Here is a 7,146-nt window from a genome sequence, read left to right on the forward strand (position 1 = left end):
AATTGAACTGTACGAAATAAAAAGACACGTTTGTCTTGTAGTAAATAAAAAGGGCGACCTGGAGCCAATCCTGCAATTTCCCCACAAGTGAAAGAGTTGACGTATGCTGAAGACCCAACCCCTGCAGGGGGGTCGTCCCCCAGGAGATTTTTTGAAATACTAACATAAAATACACATTCTGGTACTCTCTTGAGAAGAAAAATAAATAAATCCATTACTACACACAACTACTTTGTTCTGAAAGCTGAACCTGCTGCTCCTCACAGAGAGAAGAGGGAAGAGGCTGTGTGAATTACTTTACATTGTGGATAAGGGTGGATGTTCTGTGTGTCAAAATGAAAGACAGCCCACACACCTATCAATCATCAAACCATGGGGTCTTATTTCATTACGTGTTGATAGGAATCAACACGTAATATTGTATCGATGTATATAGAGATGTAGGCCTACTACAGCAAAAGTATTCTCCTTCGGGACTTCCTGCAACAACACCACGCCGTTATCTTGATTCTGATTGGCCAGAAGACATTATCAAGGATGTTCTATTGAGAAGACGATCACTAAGTGACAAACGTTTTCAAAACCGTTTCTAGCCTTCGGTATTTCCAGACAAGTGGCTACTGAAATCAATCTTACCAGCGCCATATAGACTGAGAGTTACGTCATCTCCGTTCACTCCAATGGACCACTTTTGTACAGCAATGGCGGATCGTGGAGCCTCTCAATCGTTCCCCGGAAGTTAGCGCCAAGGCTAGCAGAGCTGTAGAGTTTCAGCATAATAGACCGTTCGTGACGGACTTTTAAAGGTAAGAAGAAGTTTAAAGATTTATATTGCGGATATTATCAGCACATCTGATTCAAATTAACACGTGTATTAAAGGATGTCAGTGGATTATCCCTAAATTAGTAGAATTAGGGAACGTTTACAGATAACAGATTAAGCTAGGATACCATACCATAGTACCATACACTATACCATAGTGGTTGAATACACAGTATTAGGAAACACTTTATACTTACTGGGCATGTTATACTCATTACATACTGTATATAAAATATGACCAAGAATGTGAGACAACTTTATAGAAATTCATATCACATCTGTTACTGATGCCATTTGTCATACTTTGTTAAACTCACAAATAATAAAGTTCCATAACTTCAGTTGGGAATAAAGACCACACCTTATCTCCCCAAGGCAATTTCCCATCCAATAGGTGTGCTATATAGGTGTGTATAACCCTTTATCCTGTCTGTTACTCCCTCTTTCAGCACAAGAACCAGAGGGGGATTCAATGGAGCCTGAATACCTGCACTGAGACCCTCACCCTGCACCCTGAGTCTCAACTCTGTGTTTTTCAAGCCTTTCCCTGTTTTTTTTGTATTAAACAAAACATTAAGCTTTCCCAATGGTGTGGTTTTCGTTTTGTGAAAAAGTGCAAATGCAGTGTTTGTATATAATAACCTCACATATTTTTTTGCTGTTGGTCGTGAAATTGCTCCTGCTGACTTGAGCCAGCCATTTTTTCCTCCGCTCTGTCAGTGGGGAAGCCGTACATTCGTACTCCTTTCTCGGAGCGATTTGAGCATCCCCAGGCAGCACAGCAAACCATGGTGGCGACTAGGAGGCAGCACAGCAAACCAGGACAACACGGAGGAAAAATGCAGACAAACTGCATGATATGCTATTCAATGTTTATTGAATTCCATGTATTTGCAATGGATGTTCCTAAAACAACACATTTAACATCATCATCATCATGCTGCTGCTGCTGCTGCTGCTAGTCCTTTGATAGTCACCTGTCGGTCTCCTGTCCTTTCTGAAAGCCATAAAGATGACATTAGTCATTTAGATAACTTGTGTCCTCAATTACCATGGGATTACTGAAACTACCATGAATGTAAGAAAATGGTAGAAATGAATCTTATCTGAATTTCTGAAGCATTCCTTTAGATCCCCTCCCTCTAAATATATCAATAAACATTAGAAAGTGATGCTCCTGACTACCATACAAGTTTAAGAAGATAATATTGGTTTTAAAGAATTCAAAGCTATAAATAAACAGCAACAGGCTCTTTAACCAAGGCACTGTTAGCCTAACATGTAAACTAGTTGTTCACACTAATCCTAATATTATCACTTAATATTAGCAAATTCTATTTTATTTTTTAAAACATATTGATGTAAATACATACACATATCGATTTGTTGTATAAATATTGCAAATCAAAACCTTTATTCACTAATAATTACCAAAAATCGTAGTTCTATCTCCTGTTATCAATGCATTCACATTGCCCGCCATGAACTTCCGGGGAACGATCCTCGTCTACATGAACCACGTGAAGATAACCGTTTTTGGATTCCGCTGTCGTAATTCTTCTATCTGGCGCTGAATCTTACTAACTGCTGTCTGTGCAATTTACTCCGCGCGAGTTGGCAGACTTTATTTTGCTTACTTTAACATCATTTTTCATGGTGGGGCTAAGCCATTTCTTGGTATGGCTGTAGCCTAACCCAGCCATACCCTGGCGCCGCCACTCTGACAGTGTATTTCTACAGGAGGACATTAACGCGCACAGACTCACGAGGTGAAAACAATACCAGGGTTGCTGTTACAGCTGTTGTTTGGTTACACTTCACATCACAACAGTAAACTGTGGGTTATTCTAAATCTGCATTATAATTGGATTAGCCATAGCAGCCCCTTAATACACTGTAGAAAAAAGTTCATAAAAAAACAGGAGCACTTATGTGACTCATATTTGCAGCTGCTGCGGGAAAAATGACTTAAGAAACAAAAAATAAACAATAATGGGTGAATATCATATCATCTGGAAATGTAAATTAAAAGAATATCTGTGCAAAGTTTAAGACTATGCCTTCATACAAATCCTTAATAAATAAATAATTTTAACAAATCAATATATACTTTCTGGGTATCTTATTGAAAGGTACAAGGTCAGAATAGTGAATACATTTTGAAAGGACTTTTTTTAATAGCTCAGTAGGCTACATATTTAATTATTGCTGTAACGTCCAGGGGACCACCTGGCTCAGCCAAATATAATTTCACAATAGCGCCATCATGTCAAGCAGATATTTAAATGTATGTCAAAAAAGTACAACATAATTTCTTTAAATGAATCACAACACAATCAATGTCCTAGAAGCATAGCCCACTGTTACCCTACTTCCTGCCTTGTTATTGTGGTGGAAAGAGGGATTTTCTTAAGCCCCAAGCCTGTTTTTCAGGTTTCAGGCTCGAAAATGACATTCCCAGAACAAATGACCATATCTTCTCTTCTAAAAAGGTTAAATTAATAATCTTTTTTCTCAAAGTAATGATAAACCTGTGAGTTGGATGTAGAAAAGTCAGAATCAATATAGATTTTTTTATTTTAAAGAAAATTCAGATTGAACATGGTAAAAAACTGTAAATTATAGTGTCCGTCCAAAAGATATTTTGTACTTATAGTGAAAACTAACCTTGGATGATGGGTTACTAGACTAAAAGCTTTAGGAATCCAAAGTACAACATATAATAAGTACCCTGTATCAAGATTGATGCAAAACAAGTGATATTTGACCTTTTTAGACAGATTTTGCAAAAAAAACCTCTTCTGGGGCCATTTGGGTGGATTTTCCTTATCTCTGGCCCCCCTTCTTCAATTTTGACATGTGACATCGCTTTCTGACCGTTAGAGCCAATAGAGAGGCGAAGTCCCTCCCCCTCCGGGAGCCTCCATGGGACCCCGGAAGCGGAAAATTATACATTGAAGTCAATGGAGAGAGAAAAGTTATCTTTTGATCCCGTTTGAATTGTGCCACGAATGACACATATGATGTTTGTCAATCTTAAACAATCATTTCCATGTAAAAAAAGTCACAGTTTGTCGTAAAACTGTTGAAATATAAGACTATGAAAAATACGCAACTAGAAAGACTACAAATCCCAAATCGCCTTCTGGGTCGCGTAAGTGATGTCATAGGCGATAATGCTCCAAGACTGGTTGCGACTCGCAATTAAAGCAAAGAAGAAGAAGAAGATCTCGTAACTGATTTATTCCCTCCAATAAATATAAGAGATTGCTCCATTAATTCACTTTTACAAAATGCCTGTGTGCTTTGTACCAGGTTGTAATCACAAAAGTGATCATACCACTTGTTCGTTCTATCGCTTCCCGTCTGGTGAAAGGACCAGGACCAAACATCAGGTAATATACATGTTTTGCATGGAACATAGTCAAGTTAGCTACCTAGCTAGTAGTGAGCATGTTAGTTAGCATTACATTACATTACTTAGCCTTGTCATTTGTATTAGCCTTAACATGAAGTAAACCAAAATGTTAAACAGTAAGAGTAGTCATGATGGTAAGTATTTTGTACATTTGAAGAGTAGCCTATCGCCCCCTCCACCAGGTGCTAAGGGGGGGGGGAGGTAGGCTAAGGCCACATTAGCATCGGGGATCTTTTCTACTTCATGCTATCTGCACAAATGGTTAACATTGAACATTAAAATATCAGGCAGTTCAGGGAGAGTCGAAGGAAGGAAGCCAGGCAGGCAGGCAGCTTTGCATAACATTCTTCTGGACGTGTTTCATTGTTTCATTTCATTACTTTAAAGTGTTGTTACTGACCTTTTTCTCTTTTATTTTCTTTACCTCACCTGTAACTGCTGAGACCCTGAGGAACATGCACACTGGACTGACCTGCTCTGGCAACCTGATTTCCACTGTACATAATAGTATTTGGTTATGGTATATTATTTATATACATCAAAGGCTTAATGCACCCCCCAGAGACACACATGTATTGAGTGTGATATTTTGCATTGGTCATGTGAAATCCTCTTTACATACTAGAAAACTGTAGGAGCGGCAACTTGTTTTGAAATTTAATATTTAATATCCGATAATAAAGTTGATCTGTTTTCTTTATTCTTCTCTCTTCCCAGCTCCATCCATCACCATTCCCTGTTCCTGCAGGTCCTGCTTGCTAATCAATGCTCATATTTTTTTACACAATTACAAATAAAGTCAATGTATTGTATGACATGAAGTTGTGCTTCCTTCTGAGTCAATAATAAATTCATTCTGCCTTCAACTGCAAAATTATTGTGGACTGCACCGACATCCATGTAGCTGCTCCCCAGTAAGATGAACCAAGCAAAGTTGCCATACTCAACATACACCTGTGCTCTTAAGTTTACATGAAGAATTTGTGAAATATTGGTAATAACAGGTTTAAATTATTATTAGTAATTAATTATATACTTTTCTCATTGTAGACGAGCAGACAGGGAGCCAGATGAGAAAAGCAGAATATGCAGCTGCCATTTTCCACATGGAAAAGAGAAAGGGCCAAGTGTATTTGAGTGGACAAAAGAGAAAGGGAGCTTAGCTGTTAATCAGTCCAGGGAACTGAAAACTACTAACTCCACTAACCCACTGAAAAACAGTCCGTAGAGATTTAAAGGCGTAGTTGTAGTTCAGTCCAACGTTTCATTTGGATTCATTTGACAGTCAACTATTTTCATAAAGAATATATATATTTTTCAAATTCAAAGTCAACTTTATTGTCAATCTTACTCAGTTTGTGTTTATAGACAGAGATCAAAAAGACGTTTCCAACAATCCCAAATACGAAAAATAAAATTATACAATTTACAGATATGTTTACAAATATATATGTCCTATATACACCATCATGTATAATTATGGTGTACGATGTAGAATGAAGTGTGGTAGATAACAAGTAAATATAGAGTTAAATACAGACCCATGTTACAGCAAAAGATGGAATAACTAAGAAGCACGCAGTATAATAATAATTACATGCAACTATTAAATAACTGCTCAGCGTCTCCACCACAATCCCAATCTGCTGTGTCCTGTTTTCCTCCCCTCTGCATAACACCCCATCACACATACGAAACACAACGCAGAGTCCGAGGGTGTTAAGAGTATGTTTATTTAAATGTCCTCCTCTCTACTGGCCAACACAGGGAGCATATGCTGGGTGTAGAATTTTTCCAGGAGGAGGAGATTTCCATGCCATGCAGGGTCTTTGGGGATGGGGATGATGATCGCCTCCTCCGTGGTCCACAGTAGCAGAGACTCCGGTCTGTGATGTGCAGCTGTTATATAATATACAATACATTTTTGAAAAACATTTGATCAACAAAAAAAAAGGATTTGGTCAGGATCTAGAGTCAGTGTGTAGTTTATTAATTAATCAATGCTCTCTACATCAGGAAAACACATACCAGTGTACCAGAAGGAGTCACACACAGCTGTGCCTATATAACCAAAATCCTTGAATCTACACACAGCAAATAAACTCAAATGACACAACGAGATGTAAAAGGAGATCACAAATATAGTCGATATAAAACTGTCCGCTTCAATCTGAAGAGCAACTAAAACAAAACATGAGAGTGTATCTTGTTCTTGTGAACACTAATGTTATCCACAGCATACACAGAGACCACAAAGTTCTGAAGGAGAAAACTAGTTGCTAAAACAAAACACGTTAGTGTACCTCGTTAGCTAATGTTAGCTAGCTGACATTAACTTTAAACATTGCACTCATATTACTCACTGAAACCTTGTAAAGCCGGTCCCGCATATTGGCTCTTACAGAACCGACTAACTCCCCTTTCGTGTATGTACAGCTCTCAACATGCCCAGACTTGTAGTGATTTTCACCTCGTTTGATACTTTTTCGCCTCATTCTGAAAGAAACAGGTGAAATTTGCTAACGTGACGGCCACCTTTGTGATGATGACACGTATTGTGCGAGACCAGAGACCTGTAGTTCACTGAGCGGTTTCACACAAACAAATGTGTAACTTCACAGTTTTACGACACATTTTTATTTTTTTGACTTCCAAAATGTTCTTTTAATTTGACAAACATCATATGTGTCATTCGTGGCACAATTCAAACGGGGTCGAAAGATGACTTTTCTCTCTCCATTGACTTCAATGTATAATTTTCCGCTTCCGGGGTCCCATGGATCGGAAGTAGATGGGCGGGACTTCGCCTCTCTAGATAATCTAAGGGAAATCGTCCCACACACACTCATGTTAAAAAAAGATGGTGTCTTCGCGCATTCAATGAAGCTATAGAGTTTAGGAATGG

At 38.3% G+C, this 7,146-nt stretch overlaps 1 long non-coding RNA gene across 1 annotated transcript; it reads left to right on the forward strand.

The window, feature by feature from the left end:
- The first annotated feature begins 698 nt into the window (after nucleotides 1-698).
- LOC307033564 lies at nucleotides 699-1,405 on the forward strand. Its single transcript, XR_013806555.1, has 2 exons — nucleotides 699-806; nucleotides 1,273-1,405. It is a non-coding gene; the product is annotated as an uncharacterized lncRNA (long non-coding RNA).
- Nucleotides 1,406-7,146: the final 5,741 nt, after the last annotated feature.

The sequence above is a fragment of the Notothenia rossii genome (assembly GCF_949606895.1).
Source record: "Notothenia rossii genome assembly, chromosome: 3".
Classification (NCBI taxonomy): Eukaryota; Metazoa; Chordata; class Actinopteri; order Perciformes; family Nototheniidae; genus Notothenia; species Notothenia rossii.